The following is a 10,397-nucleotide window of genomic DNA, read 5'->3' as shown; positions in this document are numbered from 1 at the left end:
ACATAAAAGTTTGATGTGAGACTTATGTAATTGTATTGGATAAATATCTTTAGAAAATTAATTAACAAGTTGGTATTCAGTCCCCAGTGGCGCAATTGGTTAGCGCACGGTACTTATAGGACAGTTCCGCGAGCAATGCCGGGTTGTGAGTTCGAGCCTCACCTGGGGAATTGTTATTTTACATAAAAGTATGATGTAAGACTTATGTAAGTGTATTGAATAATTTTTTTATAGAAAATTAATTAACAACTTGGTATTCAGTCCCCAGTGGCGCAATTGGTTAGCGCACGGTACTTATAAGACAGTTCCGCGAGCAATGCCGGGGTTGCGAGTTCGAGCCTCACCTGGGGAATTGTTATTTTACATAAAAGTTTGATGTAAGACTTATGTAATTGTATTGGATAAAATATCTTTAGAAAATTAATTAACAAGTTGGTATTCAGTCCCCAGTGGCGCAATTGGTTAGCGCACGTTACTGATAGGACAGTTCCGCAAGCAATGCCGTGCTGTGAGTTCGAGCCTCACCTGGGGCATTGTTATTTCACATAAAAGTTTGATGTAAGACTTATGTAAGTGTATTAAATAAAATTTGTTTAGAAAATTAATTAACAACTTGGTATTCAGTCCCCAGTGGCGCAATTGGTTAGCGCACGGTACTTGTAGGACAGTTCCGCGAGCAACGCCGGGGTTGTAAGTTCGAGCCTCACCTGGGGAATTGTTATTTTACATAAAAGTTTATTGTGAGACTTATGTAATTGTATTGGATGAAATATCTTTAGAAAATTAATTAACAACTTGGTATTCAGTCCCCAGTGGCGCAATTGGTTAGCGCACGGTACTTATATATACTCACCTGGGGAATTGTTATTTTACATACAAGTTTGATGTAAGACTTATGTAATTGTATTGAATAAATTTTTTTTAGAAAATTAATTAACAACTTGGTATTCAGTCCCCAGTGGCGCAATTGGTTAGCGCACGGTACTTATAGGACAGTTCCGCGAGCAACGCCGGGTTTGTGAGTTCGAGCCTCACCTGGGGAATTGTTATTTTACATAAAACTTCGATGTAAGACTTATGTAATTGTATTGGATAAAATATCTTTAGCAAATTAATTAACAAGTTGGTATTCAGTCCCCAGTGGCACAATTGGTTAGCGCACGGTACTTATAGGACAGTTCCGCGAGCAATGCCGGGTTTGTGAGTTCGAGCCTCACCTGGGGATTTTTATTTTACATAAAAGTTTGATGTAAGACTTATGTATTTGTATTGGATAAAATTTTTTAGCATTAATTAACAAGTTGGTATTCAGTCCCCAGTTGCGCAATTGGTTAGCGCACGGTACTTATAGGACAGTTCCGCGAGCAATGCCGGGGTTGTGAGTTCGAGCCTCACCTGGGAATTGTTATTTTACATAAAAGTTTGATGTGAGACTTATGTAATTGTATTGGAAAATATCTTTAGAAAATTAATTAACAACTTGGTATTCAGTCCCCAGTGGCGCAATTGGTTAGCGCACGGTACTTATATATACTCACCTGGGGAATTGTTATTTTACATAAAAGTTTGATGTAAGACTTATGTAATTGTATGGATAAAAATATCTTTAGAAATTAATTAACAAAAGGTATTCAGTCCCCAGTGGCGCAATTGGTTAGCGCACGGTACTTATAGGACAGTTCCGCGAGCAATGCCGGGTTGTGAGTTCGAGCCTCACCTGGGGATTGTTATTTTACATAAAGTTTGATGTAAGACTTATGTAATTGTATTGGAATAAATTTTTTTTAGAAAATTAATTAACAACTTGGTATTCAGTCCCCAGTGGCGCAATTGGTTAGCGCACGGTACTTATAGGACAGTTCCGCGAGCAATGCCGGGTTGTGAGTTCGAGCCTCACCTGGGGAATTGTTATTTTACATAAAAGTTTGATGTAAGACTTATGTAATTGTATTGAATAAATTTTTTTTTTTTAATTAACAACTTGGTATTCAGTCCCCAGTGGCGCAATTGGTTAGCGCACGGTACTTATAGGACAGTTCCGCGAGCAATGCCGGGGTTGTGAGTTCGAGCCTCACCTGGCGAATTGTTATTTTACATAAAAGTTTGATGTGAGACTTATGTAATTGTATTGGATAAATATCTTTAGAAAATTAATTAACAACTTGGTATTCAGTCCCCAGTGGCGCAATTGTTTAGCGCACGGTACTTATAGGACACTCACCTGGGGAATTGTTTATTTTACATAAAAGTTTGATGTAAGACTTATGTAATTGTATTGGATAAAATATCTTTAGAAATATTAACAAAGGTATTCAGTCCCCAGTGGCGCAATTGGTTAGCGCACGGTACTTATAGGACAGTTCCGCGAGCAATGCCGGGGTTGTGAGTTCGAGCCTCACCTGGGGAATTGTTATTTTACATAAAAGTTTGATGTAAGACTTATGTAAGTGTATTGATTTTTTTTTTTAGAAAATTAATTAACAACTTGGTATTCAGTCCCCAGTGGCGCAATTGGTTAGCGCACGGTACTTATAGGACAGTTCCGCGAGCAATGCCGGGGTGTGAGTTCGAGCCTCACCTGGGGAATTGTTATTTTACATAAAAGTTTGATGTAAACTTATGTAGTGTATTGAATAAATTTTTTTTTTAATTAACAACTTGGTATTCAGTCCCCAGTGGCGCAATTGGTTAGCGCACGGTACTTATAGGACAGTTCCGCGCAGCAACAATCCCGGGGTTGTGAGTTCGAGCCTCACCTGGGGAATTGTTATTTTACATAAAAGTTTGATGTAAGACTTATGTAATTGTATTGGATAAATATCTTTAGAAAATTAATTAACAAGTTGGTATTCAGTCCCCAGTGGCGCAATTGTTAGCGCGCGGTACTTATAGGACAGTTCCGCGAGCAATGCCGGGTTTGTGAGTTCGAGCCTCACCTGGGGAATTGTTTATTTTACATAAAAGTTTGATGTAAGACGTATTGAATAAATTTTTTTTTTTTTTTAAATTAATTAACAACTTGGTATTCAGTCCCCAGTGGCGCAATTGGTTAGCGCACGGTACTTATAAGACAGTTCCGCGAGCAATGCCGGGGTTGCGAGTTCGAGCCTCACCTGGGGAATTGTTATTTTACATAAAAGTTTGATGTGAGACTTATGTAATGTATTGGATAAATATCTTTAGAAAATTAATTAACAAGTTGGTATTCAGTCCCCAGTGGCGCAATTGGTTAGCGCACGTTACTGATAGGACAGTTCCGCAAGCAATGCCGTGCTGTGAGTTCGAGCCTCACCTGGGGCATTGTTATTTTACATAAAAGTTTGATGTAAGACTTATGTAAGTGTATTGAATAAAATTTGTTTAGAAAATTAATTAACAACTTGGTATTCAGTCCCCAGTGGCGCAATTGGTTAGCGCACGGTACTTGTAGGACAGTTCCGCGAGCAATGCCGGGGTTGTAAGTTCGAGCCTCACCTGGGGAATTGTTATTTTACATAAAAGTTTATTTTGAGACTTATGTAATTGTATTGGATGAAATATCTTTAGAAAATTAATTAACAACTTGGTATTCAGTCCCCAGTGGCGCAATTGGTTAGCGCACGGTACTTATATATACTCACCTGGGGAATTGTTATTTCACATAAAAGTTTGATGTAAGACTTATGTAAGTGTATTGAATAATTTTTTTTTAGAAATTAATTAACAAAAGGTATTCAGTCCCCAGTGGCGCAATTGGTTAGCGCGCGGTACTTATAGGACAGTTCCGCGAGCAATGCCGGGGTTGTGAGTTCGAGCCTCACCTGGGGAATTGTTATTTTACATAAAGTTTGATGTAAGACTTATGTAAGTGTATTGATAAATTTTTTTTTAGAAAATTAATTAACAACTTGGTATTCAGTCCCCAGTGGCGCAATTGGTTAGCGCACGGTACTTATAGGACAGTTCCGCGAGCAATGCCGGGGTTGTGAGTTCGAGCCTCACCTGGGAATTGTTATTTTACATAAAAGTTTGATGTAAGACTTATGTAATTGTATGGATAAAATATCTTTAGAAAATTAATTAACAAGTTGGTATTCAGTCCCCAGTGGCGCAATTGGTTAGCGCGCGGTACTTATAGGACAGTTCCGCGAGCAATGCCGGGTTTGTGAGTTCGAGCCTCACCTGGGAATTGTTATTTTACATAAAAGTTTGATGTAAGACTTATTGTAAATTGTTTTTTTTTTTAAATTAATTAACAACTTGGTATTCAGTCCCAGTGGCGCAATTGGTTAGCGCACGGTACTTATAGGACAGTTCCGCGAGCAATGCCGGGGTTGTGAGTTCGAGCCTCACCTGGGGAATTGTTATTTTACATAAAAGTTTGATGTAAGACTTATGTAATTGTATTGGATAAATATCTTTAGAAAATTAATTAACAAAAGGTATTCAGTCCCCAGTGGCGCAATTGGTTAGCGCACGTACTTATAGGACAGTTCCGCGAGCAATGCCGGGTTGTGAGTTCGAGCCTCACCTGGGGAATTGTTATTTTACATAAAAGTTTGATGTAAGACTTGGTAATTGTATTGGATAAATATCTTTAGAAAATTAATTAACAAGTTGGTATTCAGTCCCCAGTGGCGCAATTGGTTAGCGCACGGTACTTATAGGACAGTTCCGCGAGCAATGCCGGGGTTGTGAGTTCGAGCCTCACCTGGGGAATTGTTATTTTACATAAAAGTTTGATGTAAGACTTATGTAATTGTATTGGATAAAATATCTTTAGAAAATTAATTAACAAGTTGGTATTCAGTCCCCAGTGGCGCAATTGGTTAGCGCACGGTACTTATAGGACAGTTCCGCGAGCAATGCCGGGGTTGTGAGTTCGAGCCTCACCTGGGGAATTGTTATTTTACATAAAAGTTTGATGTAAGACTTATGTAATTGTATTGGATAAATTTTTTTTAGAAAATTAATAACAACTTGGTATTCAGTCCCCAGTGGCGCAATTGGTTAGCGCACGGTACTTATAGGACAGTTCCGCGAGCAATGCCGGGGTTGTGAGTTCGAGCCTCACCTGGGGAATTGTTATTTCACATAAAAGTTTGATGTAAGACTTATGTAAGTGTATTGAATAATTTTTTTTTAGAAAATTAATTAACAAAAGGTATTCAGTCCCCAGTGGCGCAATTGGTTAGCGCACGGTACTTATAGGACAGTTCCGCGAGCAATGCCGGGGTTGTGAGTTCGAGCCTCACCTGGGGAATTGTTATTTTACATAAAAGTTTGATGTGAGACTTATGTAATTGTATTGGATAAATATTTTAGAAATTAATTAACAAGTTGGTATTCAGTCCCCAGTGGCGCAATTGGTTAGCGCACGGTACTTAGGACAGTTCCGCGAGCAATGCCGGGGTTGTGAGTTCGAGCCTCACCTGGGGAATTGTTATTTTACATAAAAGTTTGATGTAAGACTTATGTAATGTATTGATAAATATCTTTAGAAAATTAATTAACAACTTGGTATTCAGTCCCCAGTGGCGCAATTGGTTAGCGCACGGTACTTATAGGACAGTTCCGCGAGCAATGCCGGGGTTGTGAGTTCGAGCCTCACCTGGGGAATTGTTATTTTACATAAAAGTTTGATGTAAGACTTATGTAATTGTATTGGATAAAATATCTTTAGAAATTAATTAACAAGTTGGTATTCAGTCCCCAGTGGCGCAATTGGTTAGCGCACGGTACTTATAGGACAGTTCCGCGAGCAATGCCGGGGTTGTGAGTTCGAGCCTCACCTGGGGAATTGTTATTTTACATAAAAGTTTGATGTAAGACTTATGTAATTGTATTGGATAAAATATCTTTAGAAAATTAATTAACAAGTTGGTATTCATTCCCCAGTGGCGCAATTGGTTAGCGCACGGTACTTATAGGACAGTTCCGCGAGCAATGCCGGGGTTGTGAGTTCGAGCCTCACCTGGGGAATTGTTATTTTACATAAAAGTTTGATGTAAGACTTATGTAAGTGTATTGAATAAATTTTTTATAGAAAATTAATTAACAACTTGGTATTCAGTCCCCAGTGGCGCAATTGGTTAGCGCACGGTACTTATAGGACAGTTCCGCGAGCAATGCCGGGGTTGTGAGTTCGAGCCTCACCTGGGGAATTGTTATTTTACATAAAAGTTTGATGTAAGACTTATGTAATTGTATTGAATAAAATATCTTTAGAAAATTAATTAACAAGTTGGTATTCAGTCCCCAGTGGCGCAATTGGTTAGCGCACGGTACTTATAGGACAGTTCCGCGAGCAATGCCGGGTTGTGAGTTCGAGCCTCACCTGGGGAATTGTTATTTTACATAAAAGTTTGATGTAAGACTTATGTAAGTGTATTGATAAAATTTGTTTAGAAAATTAATTAACAACTTGGTATTCAGTCCCCAGTGGCGCAATTGGTTAGCGCACGGTACTTATAGGACAGTTCCGCGAGCAATGCCGGGGTTGTGAGTTCGAGCCTCACCTGGGGAATTGTTATTTTACATAAAAGTTTGATGTGAGACTTATGTAATTGTATTGGATAAAATATCTTTAGAAAATTAATTAACAACTTGGTATTCAGTCCCCAGTGGCGCAATTGGTTAGCGCACGGTACTTATATATACTCACCTGGGGAATTGTTATTTTACATAAAAGTTTGATGTAAGACTTATGTAAGTGTATTGAATAATTTTTATAGAAAATTAATTAACAACTTGGTATTCAGTCCCCAGTGGCGCAATTGGTTAGCGCACGGTACTTATAGGACAGTTCCGCGAGCAATGCCGGGGTTGTGAGTTCGAGCCTCACCTGGAGAATTGTTATTTTACATAAAAGTTTGATGTAAGACTTATGTAATTGTATTGGATAAAATATCTTTAGAAAATTAATTAACAAGTTGGTATTCAGTCCCCAGTGGCGCAATTGGTTAGCGCACGGTACTTATAGGACAGTTCCGCGAGCAATGCCGGGGTTGTGAGTTCGAGCCTCACCTGGGGAATTGTTATTTTACATAAAAGTTTGATGTAAGACTTATGTAAGTGTATTGAATAAATTTTTTATAGAAATTAATTAACAACTTGGTATTCAGTCCCCAGTGGCGCAATTGGTTAGCGCACGGTACTTATAGGACAGTTCCGCGAGCAATGCCGGGGTTGTGAGTTCGAGCCTCACCTGGGGAATTGTTATTTTACATAAAAGTTTGATGTAAGACTTATGTAATTGTATTGGATAAAATATCTTTAGAAAATTAATTAACAAGTTGGTATTCAGTCCCCAGTGGCGCAATTGGTTAGCGCACGGTACTTATAGGACAGTTCCGCGAGCAATGCCGGGGTTGTGAGTTCGAGCCTCACCTGGGGAATTGTTATTTTACATAAAAGTTTGATGTAAGACTTATGTAAGTGTATTGAATAATTTTTTTTAGAAAATTAATTAACAACTTGGTATTCAGTCCCCAGTGGCGCAATTGGTTAGCGCACGGTACTTATAGGACAGTTCCGCGAGCAATGCCGGGGTTGTGAGTTCGAGCCTCACCTGGGGAATTGTTATTTTACATAAAAGTTTGATGTAAGACTTATGTAATTGTATTGGATAAAATATCTTTAGAAAATTAATTAACAAGTTGGTATTCAGTCCCCAGTGGCGCAATTGGTTAGCGCACGGTACTTATAGGACAGTTCCGCGAGCAATGCCGGGGTTGTGAGTTCGAGCCTCACCTGGGGAATTGTTATTTTACATAAAAGTTTGATGTAAGACTTATGTAAGTGTATTGAATAAAATTTTTTTAGAAAATTAATTAACAACTTGGTATTCAGTCCCCAGTGGCGCAATTGGTTAGCGCACGGTACTTATAGGACAGTTCCGCGAGCAATGCCGGGGTTGTGAGTTCGAGCCTCACCTGGGGAATTGTTATTTTACATAAAAGTTTGATGTAAGACTTATGTAATTGTATTGGATAAAATATCTTTAGAAAATTAATTAACAAGTTGGTATTCAGTCCCCAGTGGCGCAATTGGTTAGCGCACGGTACTTATATATACTCACCTGGGGAATTGTTATTTTACATAAAAGTTTGATGTAAGACTTATGTAAGTGTATTGAATAAATTTTTTTTAGAAAATTAATTAACAACTTGGTATTCAGTCCGCAGTGGCGCAATTGGTTAGCGCACGGTACTTATAGGACAGTTCCGCGAGCAATGCCGGGGTTGTGAGTTCGAGCCTCACCTGGGAATTGTTATTTTACATAAAAGTTTGATGTAAGACTTATGTAATTGTATTGGATAAAATATCTTTAGCAAATTAATTAACAAGTTGGTATTCAGTCCCCAGTGGCACAATTGGTTAGCGCGCGGTACTTATAGGACAGTTCCGCGAGCAATGCCGGGTTTGTGAGTTCGAGCCTCACCTGGGGAATTGTTATTTTACATAAAAGTTTGATGTAAGACGTATTGAATAATTTTTTTTTGAAAATTAATTAACAACTTGGTATTCAGTCCCCAGTGGCGCAATTGGTTAGCGCACGGTACTTATAGGACAGTTCCGCGAGCAATGCCGGGGTTGTGAGTTCGAGCCTCACCTGGGGAATTGTTATTTTACATAAAAGTTTGATGTGAGACTTATGTAATTGTATTGGATAAAATATCTTTAGAAAATTAATTAACAACTTGGTATTCAGTCCCCAGTGGCGCAATTGGTTAGCGCACGGTACTTATATATACTCACCTGGGGAATTGTTATTTTGCATAAAAGTTTGATGTAAGACTTATGTAATTGTATTGGATAAAATATCTTTAGAAAATTAATTAACAAAAGGTATTCAGTCCCCAGTGGCGCAATTGGTTAGCGCACGGTACTTATAGGACAGTTCCGCGAGCAATGCCGGGGTTGTGAGTTCGAGCCTCACCTGGGGAATTGTTATTTTACATAAAAGTTTGATGTAAGACTTATGTAATTGTATTGGATAAAATATCTTTAGAAAATTAATTAACAAGTTGGTATTCAGTCCCCAGTGGCGCAATTGGTTAGCGCACGGTACTTATAGGACAGTTCCGCGAGCAATGCCGGGGTTGTGAGTTCGAGCCTCACCTGGGGAATTGTTATTTTACATAAAAGTTTGATGTAAGACTTATGTAAGTGTATTGAATAAATTTTTTTAGAAAATTAATTAACAACTTGGTATTCAGTCCCCAGTGGCGCAATTGGTTAGCGCACGGTACTTATAGGACAGTTCCGCGAGCAATGCCGGGGTTGTGAGTTCGAGCCTCACCTGGGAATTGTTATTTTACATAAAAGTTTGATGTAAGACTTATGTAAGTGTATTGAATAAATTTTTTATAGAAAATTAATTAACAACTTGGTATTCAGTCCCCAGTGGCGCAATTGGTTAGCGCACGGTACTTATAGGACAGGGTTGTGAGTTCGAGCCTCACCTGGGGAATTGTTATTTTACATAAAAGTTTGATGTAAGACTTATGTAATTGTATTGGATAAAATATCTTTAGAAAATTAATTAACAAGTTGGTATTCAGTCCCCAGTGGCGCAATTGGTTAGCGCACGGTACTTATAGGACAGTTCCGCGAGCAATGCCGGGGTTGTGAGTTCGAGCCTCACCTGGGGAATTGTTATTTTACATAAAAGTTTGATGTAAGACTTATGTAATTGTATTGAATAAAATTTTTTTAGAAAATTAATTAACAAGTTGGTATTCAGTCCCCAGTGGCGCAATTGGTTAGCGCACGGTACTTATAGGACAGTTCCGCGAGCAATGCCGGGGTTGTGAGTTCGAGCCTCACCTGGGGAATTGTTATTTTACATAAAAGTTTGATGTAAGACTTATGTAAGTGTATTGAATAAATTTTTTAGAAAATTAATTAACAACTTGGTATTCAGTCCCCAGTGGCGCAATTGGTTAGCGCACGGTACTTATAGGACAGTTCCGCGAGCAATGCCGGGTTGTGAGTTCGAGCCTCACCTGGGGAATTGTTATTTTACATAAAAGTTTGATGTAAGACTTATGTAATTGTATTGGATAAAATATCTTTAGAAAATTAATTAACAAGTTGGTATTCAGTCCCCAGTGGCGCAATTGGTTAGCGCACGGTACTTATAGGACAGTTCCGCGAGCAATGCCGGGGTTGTGAGTTCGAGCCTCACCTGGGGAATTGTTATTTTACATAAAAGTTTGATGTAAGACTTATGTAAGTGTATTGAATAAATTTTTTTAGAAAATTAATTAACAACTTGGTATTCAGTCCCCAGTGGCGCAATTGGTTAGCGCACGGTACTTATAGGACAGTTCCGCGAGCAATGCCGGGGTTGTGAGTTCGAGCCTCACCTGGGGAATTGTTATTTTACATAAAAGTTTGATGTAAGACATGTA

At 38.7% G+C, this 10,397-nt stretch overlaps 37 non-coding genes across 37 annotated transcripts; all 37 read left to right on the top strand.

Annotated features, from left to right (window-relative positions):
* Positions 1-80: 80 nt before the first annotated feature.
* Trnai-uau lies at positions 81-170 on the top strand. The gene is given in 2 exon segments: positions 81-118; positions 136-170. It is a non-coding gene; the product is annotated as a tRNA-Ile (tRNA).
* A 91-nt stretch (positions 171-261) lies between these two features.
* Positions 262-352, top strand: Trnai-uau. Its single transcript is given in 2 exon segments — positions 262-299; positions 317-352. It is a non-coding gene; the product is annotated as a tRNA-Ile (tRNA).
* Positions 353-1,635: 1,283 nt separating this feature from the next.
* Trnai-uau lies at positions 1,636-1,725 on the top strand. The gene is given in 2 exon segments: positions 1,636-1,673; positions 1,691-1,725. It is a non-coding gene; the product is annotated as a tRNA-Ile (tRNA).
* A 90-nt stretch (positions 1,726-1,815) lies between these two features.
* On the top strand, positions 1,816-1,905 carry Trnai-uau. Its single transcript is given in 2 exon segments — positions 1,816-1,853; positions 1,871-1,905. It is a non-coding gene; the product is annotated as a tRNA-Ile (tRNA).
* An 87-nt stretch (positions 1,906-1,992) lies between these two features.
* Trnai-uau lies at positions 1,993-2,083 on the top strand. The gene is given in 2 exon segments: positions 1,993-2,030; positions 2,048-2,083. It is a non-coding gene; the product is annotated as a tRNA-Ile (tRNA).
* A 233-nt stretch (positions 2,084-2,316) lies between these two features.
* Positions 2,317-2,407, top strand: Trnai-uau. Its single transcript is given in 2 exon segments — positions 2,317-2,354; positions 2,372-2,407. It is a non-coding gene; the product is annotated as a tRNA-Ile (tRNA).
* An 89-nt stretch (positions 2,408-2,496) lies between these two features.
* Trnai-uau lies at positions 2,497-2,586 on the top strand. The gene is given in 2 exon segments: positions 2,497-2,534; positions 2,552-2,586. It is a non-coding gene; the product is annotated as a tRNA-Ile (tRNA).
* Positions 2,587-2,669: 83 nt separating this feature from the next.
* Positions 2,670-2,764, top strand: Trnai-uau. Its single transcript has 2 exons — positions 2,670-2,707; positions 2,729-2,764. It is a non-coding gene; the product is annotated as a tRNA-Ile (tRNA).
* Positions 2,765-3,030: 266 nt separating this feature from the next.
* On the top strand, positions 3,031-3,121 carry Trnai-uau. Its single transcript is given in 2 exon segments — positions 3,031-3,068; positions 3,086-3,121. It is a non-coding gene; the product is annotated as a tRNA-Ile (tRNA).
* A 270-nt stretch (positions 3,122-3,391) lies between these two features.
* On the top strand, positions 3,392-3,482 carry Trnat-ugu. Its single transcript is given in 2 exon segments — positions 3,392-3,429; positions 3,447-3,482. It is a non-coding gene; the product is annotated as a tRNA-Thr (tRNA).
* Positions 3,483-3,717: 235 nt separating this feature from the next.
* On the top strand, positions 3,718-3,808 carry Trnai-uau. The gene is given in 2 exon segments: positions 3,718-3,755; positions 3,773-3,808. It is a non-coding gene; the product is annotated as a tRNA-Ile (tRNA).
* A 799-nt stretch (positions 3,809-4,607) lies between these two features.
* On the top strand, positions 4,608-4,698 carry Trnai-uau. Its single transcript is given in 2 exon segments — positions 4,608-4,645; positions 4,663-4,698. It is a non-coding gene; the product is annotated as a tRNA-Ile (tRNA).
* A 91-nt stretch (positions 4,699-4,789) lies between these two features.
* On the top strand, positions 4,790-4,880 carry Trnai-uau. Its single transcript is given in 2 exon segments — positions 4,790-4,827; positions 4,845-4,880. It is a non-coding gene; the product is annotated as a tRNA-Ile (tRNA).
* Positions 4,881-4,970: 90 nt separating this feature from the next.
* On the top strand, positions 4,971-5,061 carry Trnai-uau. The gene is given in 2 exon segments: positions 4,971-5,008; positions 5,026-5,061. It is a non-coding gene; the product is annotated as a tRNA-Ile (tRNA).
* Positions 5,062-5,151: 90 nt separating this feature from the next.
* On the top strand, positions 5,152-5,242 carry Trnai-uau. The gene is given in 2 exon segments: positions 5,152-5,189; positions 5,207-5,242. It is a non-coding gene; the product is annotated as a tRNA-Ile (tRNA).
* Positions 5,243-5,330: 88 nt separating this feature from the next.
* Trnal-uag lies at positions 5,331-5,419 on the top strand. Its single transcript is given in 2 exon segments — positions 5,331-5,368; positions 5,384-5,419. It is a non-coding gene; the product is annotated as a tRNA-Leu (tRNA).
* Positions 5,420-5,507: 88 nt separating this feature from the next.
* Trnai-uau lies at positions 5,508-5,598 on the top strand. Its single transcript is given in 2 exon segments — positions 5,508-5,545; positions 5,563-5,598. It is a non-coding gene; the product is annotated as a tRNA-Ile (tRNA).
* A 90-nt stretch (positions 5,599-5,688) lies between these two features.
* Trnai-uau lies at positions 5,689-5,779 on the top strand. The gene is given in 2 exon segments: positions 5,689-5,726; positions 5,744-5,779. It is a non-coding gene; the product is annotated as a tRNA-Ile (tRNA).
* A 91-nt stretch (positions 5,780-5,870) lies between these two features.
* Trnai-uau lies at positions 5,871-5,961 on the top strand. Its single transcript is given in 2 exon segments — positions 5,871-5,908; positions 5,926-5,961. It is a non-coding gene; the product is annotated as a tRNA-Ile (tRNA).
* Positions 5,962-6,052: 91 nt separating this feature from the next.
* On the top strand, positions 6,053-6,143 carry Trnai-uau. The gene is given in 2 exon segments: positions 6,053-6,090; positions 6,108-6,143. It is a non-coding gene; the product is annotated as a tRNA-Ile (tRNA).
* Positions 6,144-6,234: 91 nt separating this feature from the next.
* Positions 6,235-6,324, top strand: Trnai-uau. The gene is given in 2 exon segments: positions 6,235-6,272; positions 6,290-6,324. It is a non-coding gene; the product is annotated as a tRNA-Ile (tRNA).
* Positions 6,325-6,414: 90 nt separating this feature from the next.
* Positions 6,415-6,505, top strand: Trnai-uau. Its single transcript is given in 2 exon segments — positions 6,415-6,452; positions 6,470-6,505. It is a non-coding gene; the product is annotated as a tRNA-Ile (tRNA).
* A 235-nt stretch (positions 6,506-6,740) lies between these two features.
* Positions 6,741-6,831, top strand: Trnai-uau. Its single transcript is given in 2 exon segments — positions 6,741-6,778; positions 6,796-6,831. It is a non-coding gene; the product is annotated as a tRNA-Ile (tRNA).
* A 91-nt stretch (positions 6,832-6,922) lies between these two features.
* Positions 6,923-7,013, top strand: Trnai-uau. Its single transcript is given in 2 exon segments — positions 6,923-6,960; positions 6,978-7,013. It is a non-coding gene; the product is annotated as a tRNA-Ile (tRNA).
* A 90-nt stretch (positions 7,014-7,103) lies between these two features.
* On the top strand, positions 7,104-7,194 carry Trnai-uau. The gene is given in 2 exon segments: positions 7,104-7,141; positions 7,159-7,194. It is a non-coding gene; the product is annotated as a tRNA-Ile (tRNA).
* A 91-nt stretch (positions 7,195-7,285) lies between these two features.
* On the top strand, positions 7,286-7,376 carry Trnai-uau. Its single transcript is given in 2 exon segments — positions 7,286-7,323; positions 7,341-7,376. It is a non-coding gene; the product is annotated as a tRNA-Ile (tRNA).
* A 90-nt stretch (positions 7,377-7,466) lies between these two features.
* On the top strand, positions 7,467-7,557 carry Trnai-uau. Its single transcript is given in 2 exon segments — positions 7,467-7,504; positions 7,522-7,557. It is a non-coding gene; the product is annotated as a tRNA-Ile (tRNA).
* A 91-nt stretch (positions 7,558-7,648) lies between these two features.
* Trnai-uau lies at positions 7,649-7,739 on the top strand. The gene is given in 2 exon segments: positions 7,649-7,686; positions 7,704-7,739. It is a non-coding gene; the product is annotated as a tRNA-Ile (tRNA).
* Positions 7,740-7,830: 91 nt separating this feature from the next.
* Trnai-uau lies at positions 7,831-7,921 on the top strand. Its single transcript is given in 2 exon segments — positions 7,831-7,868; positions 7,886-7,921. It is a non-coding gene; the product is annotated as a tRNA-Ile (tRNA).
* A 589-nt stretch (positions 7,922-8,510) lies between these two features.
* Positions 8,511-8,601, top strand: Trnai-uau. The gene is given in 2 exon segments: positions 8,511-8,548; positions 8,566-8,601. It is a non-coding gene; the product is annotated as a tRNA-Ile (tRNA).
* Positions 8,602-8,837: 236 nt separating this feature from the next.
* On the top strand, positions 8,838-8,928 carry Trnai-uau. Its single transcript is given in 2 exon segments — positions 8,838-8,875; positions 8,893-8,928. It is a non-coding gene; the product is annotated as a tRNA-Ile (tRNA).
* Positions 8,929-9,019: 91 nt separating this feature from the next.
* Positions 9,020-9,110, top strand: Trnai-uau. The gene is given in 2 exon segments: positions 9,020-9,057; positions 9,075-9,110. It is a non-coding gene; the product is annotated as a tRNA-Ile (tRNA).
* A 435-nt stretch (positions 9,111-9,545) lies between these two features.
* On the top strand, positions 9,546-9,636 carry Trnai-uau. The gene is given in 2 exon segments: positions 9,546-9,583; positions 9,601-9,636. It is a non-coding gene; the product is annotated as a tRNA-Ile (tRNA).
* Positions 9,637-9,727: 91 nt separating this feature from the next.
* Trnai-uau lies at positions 9,728-9,818 on the top strand. The gene is given in 2 exon segments: positions 9,728-9,765; positions 9,783-9,818. It is a non-coding gene; the product is annotated as a tRNA-Ile (tRNA).
* An 89-nt stretch (positions 9,819-9,907) lies between these two features.
* On the top strand, positions 9,908-9,997 carry Trnai-uau. Its single transcript is given in 2 exon segments — positions 9,908-9,945; positions 9,963-9,997. It is a non-coding gene; the product is annotated as a tRNA-Ile (tRNA).
* A 91-nt stretch (positions 9,998-10,088) lies between these two features.
* On the top strand, positions 10,089-10,179 carry Trnai-uau. Its single transcript is given in 2 exon segments — positions 10,089-10,126; positions 10,144-10,179. It is a non-coding gene; the product is annotated as a tRNA-Ile (tRNA).
* Positions 10,180-10,269: 90 nt separating this feature from the next.
* Positions 10,270-10,360, top strand: Trnai-uau. Its single transcript is given in 2 exon segments — positions 10,270-10,307; positions 10,325-10,360. It is a non-coding gene; the product is annotated as a tRNA-Ile (tRNA).
* The last annotated feature ends 37 nt before the right edge of the window (positions 10,361-10,397 follow it).

Source organism: Ctenocephalides felis, unplaced genomic scaffold (assembly GCF_003426905.1).
Source record: "Ctenocephalides felis isolate EL2017-DRISC unplaced genomic scaffold, ASM342690v1 CF-g0.4_SCAFFOLD_03713, whole genome shotgun sequence".
Lineage (NCBI taxonomy): Eukaryota > Metazoa > Arthropoda > Insecta > Siphonaptera > Pulicidae > Ctenocephalides > Ctenocephalides felis.
The sequence above is the reverse complement of the archived record's forward strand: the minus strand, read 5'-3'. Positions and strand labels throughout refer to the sequence as shown.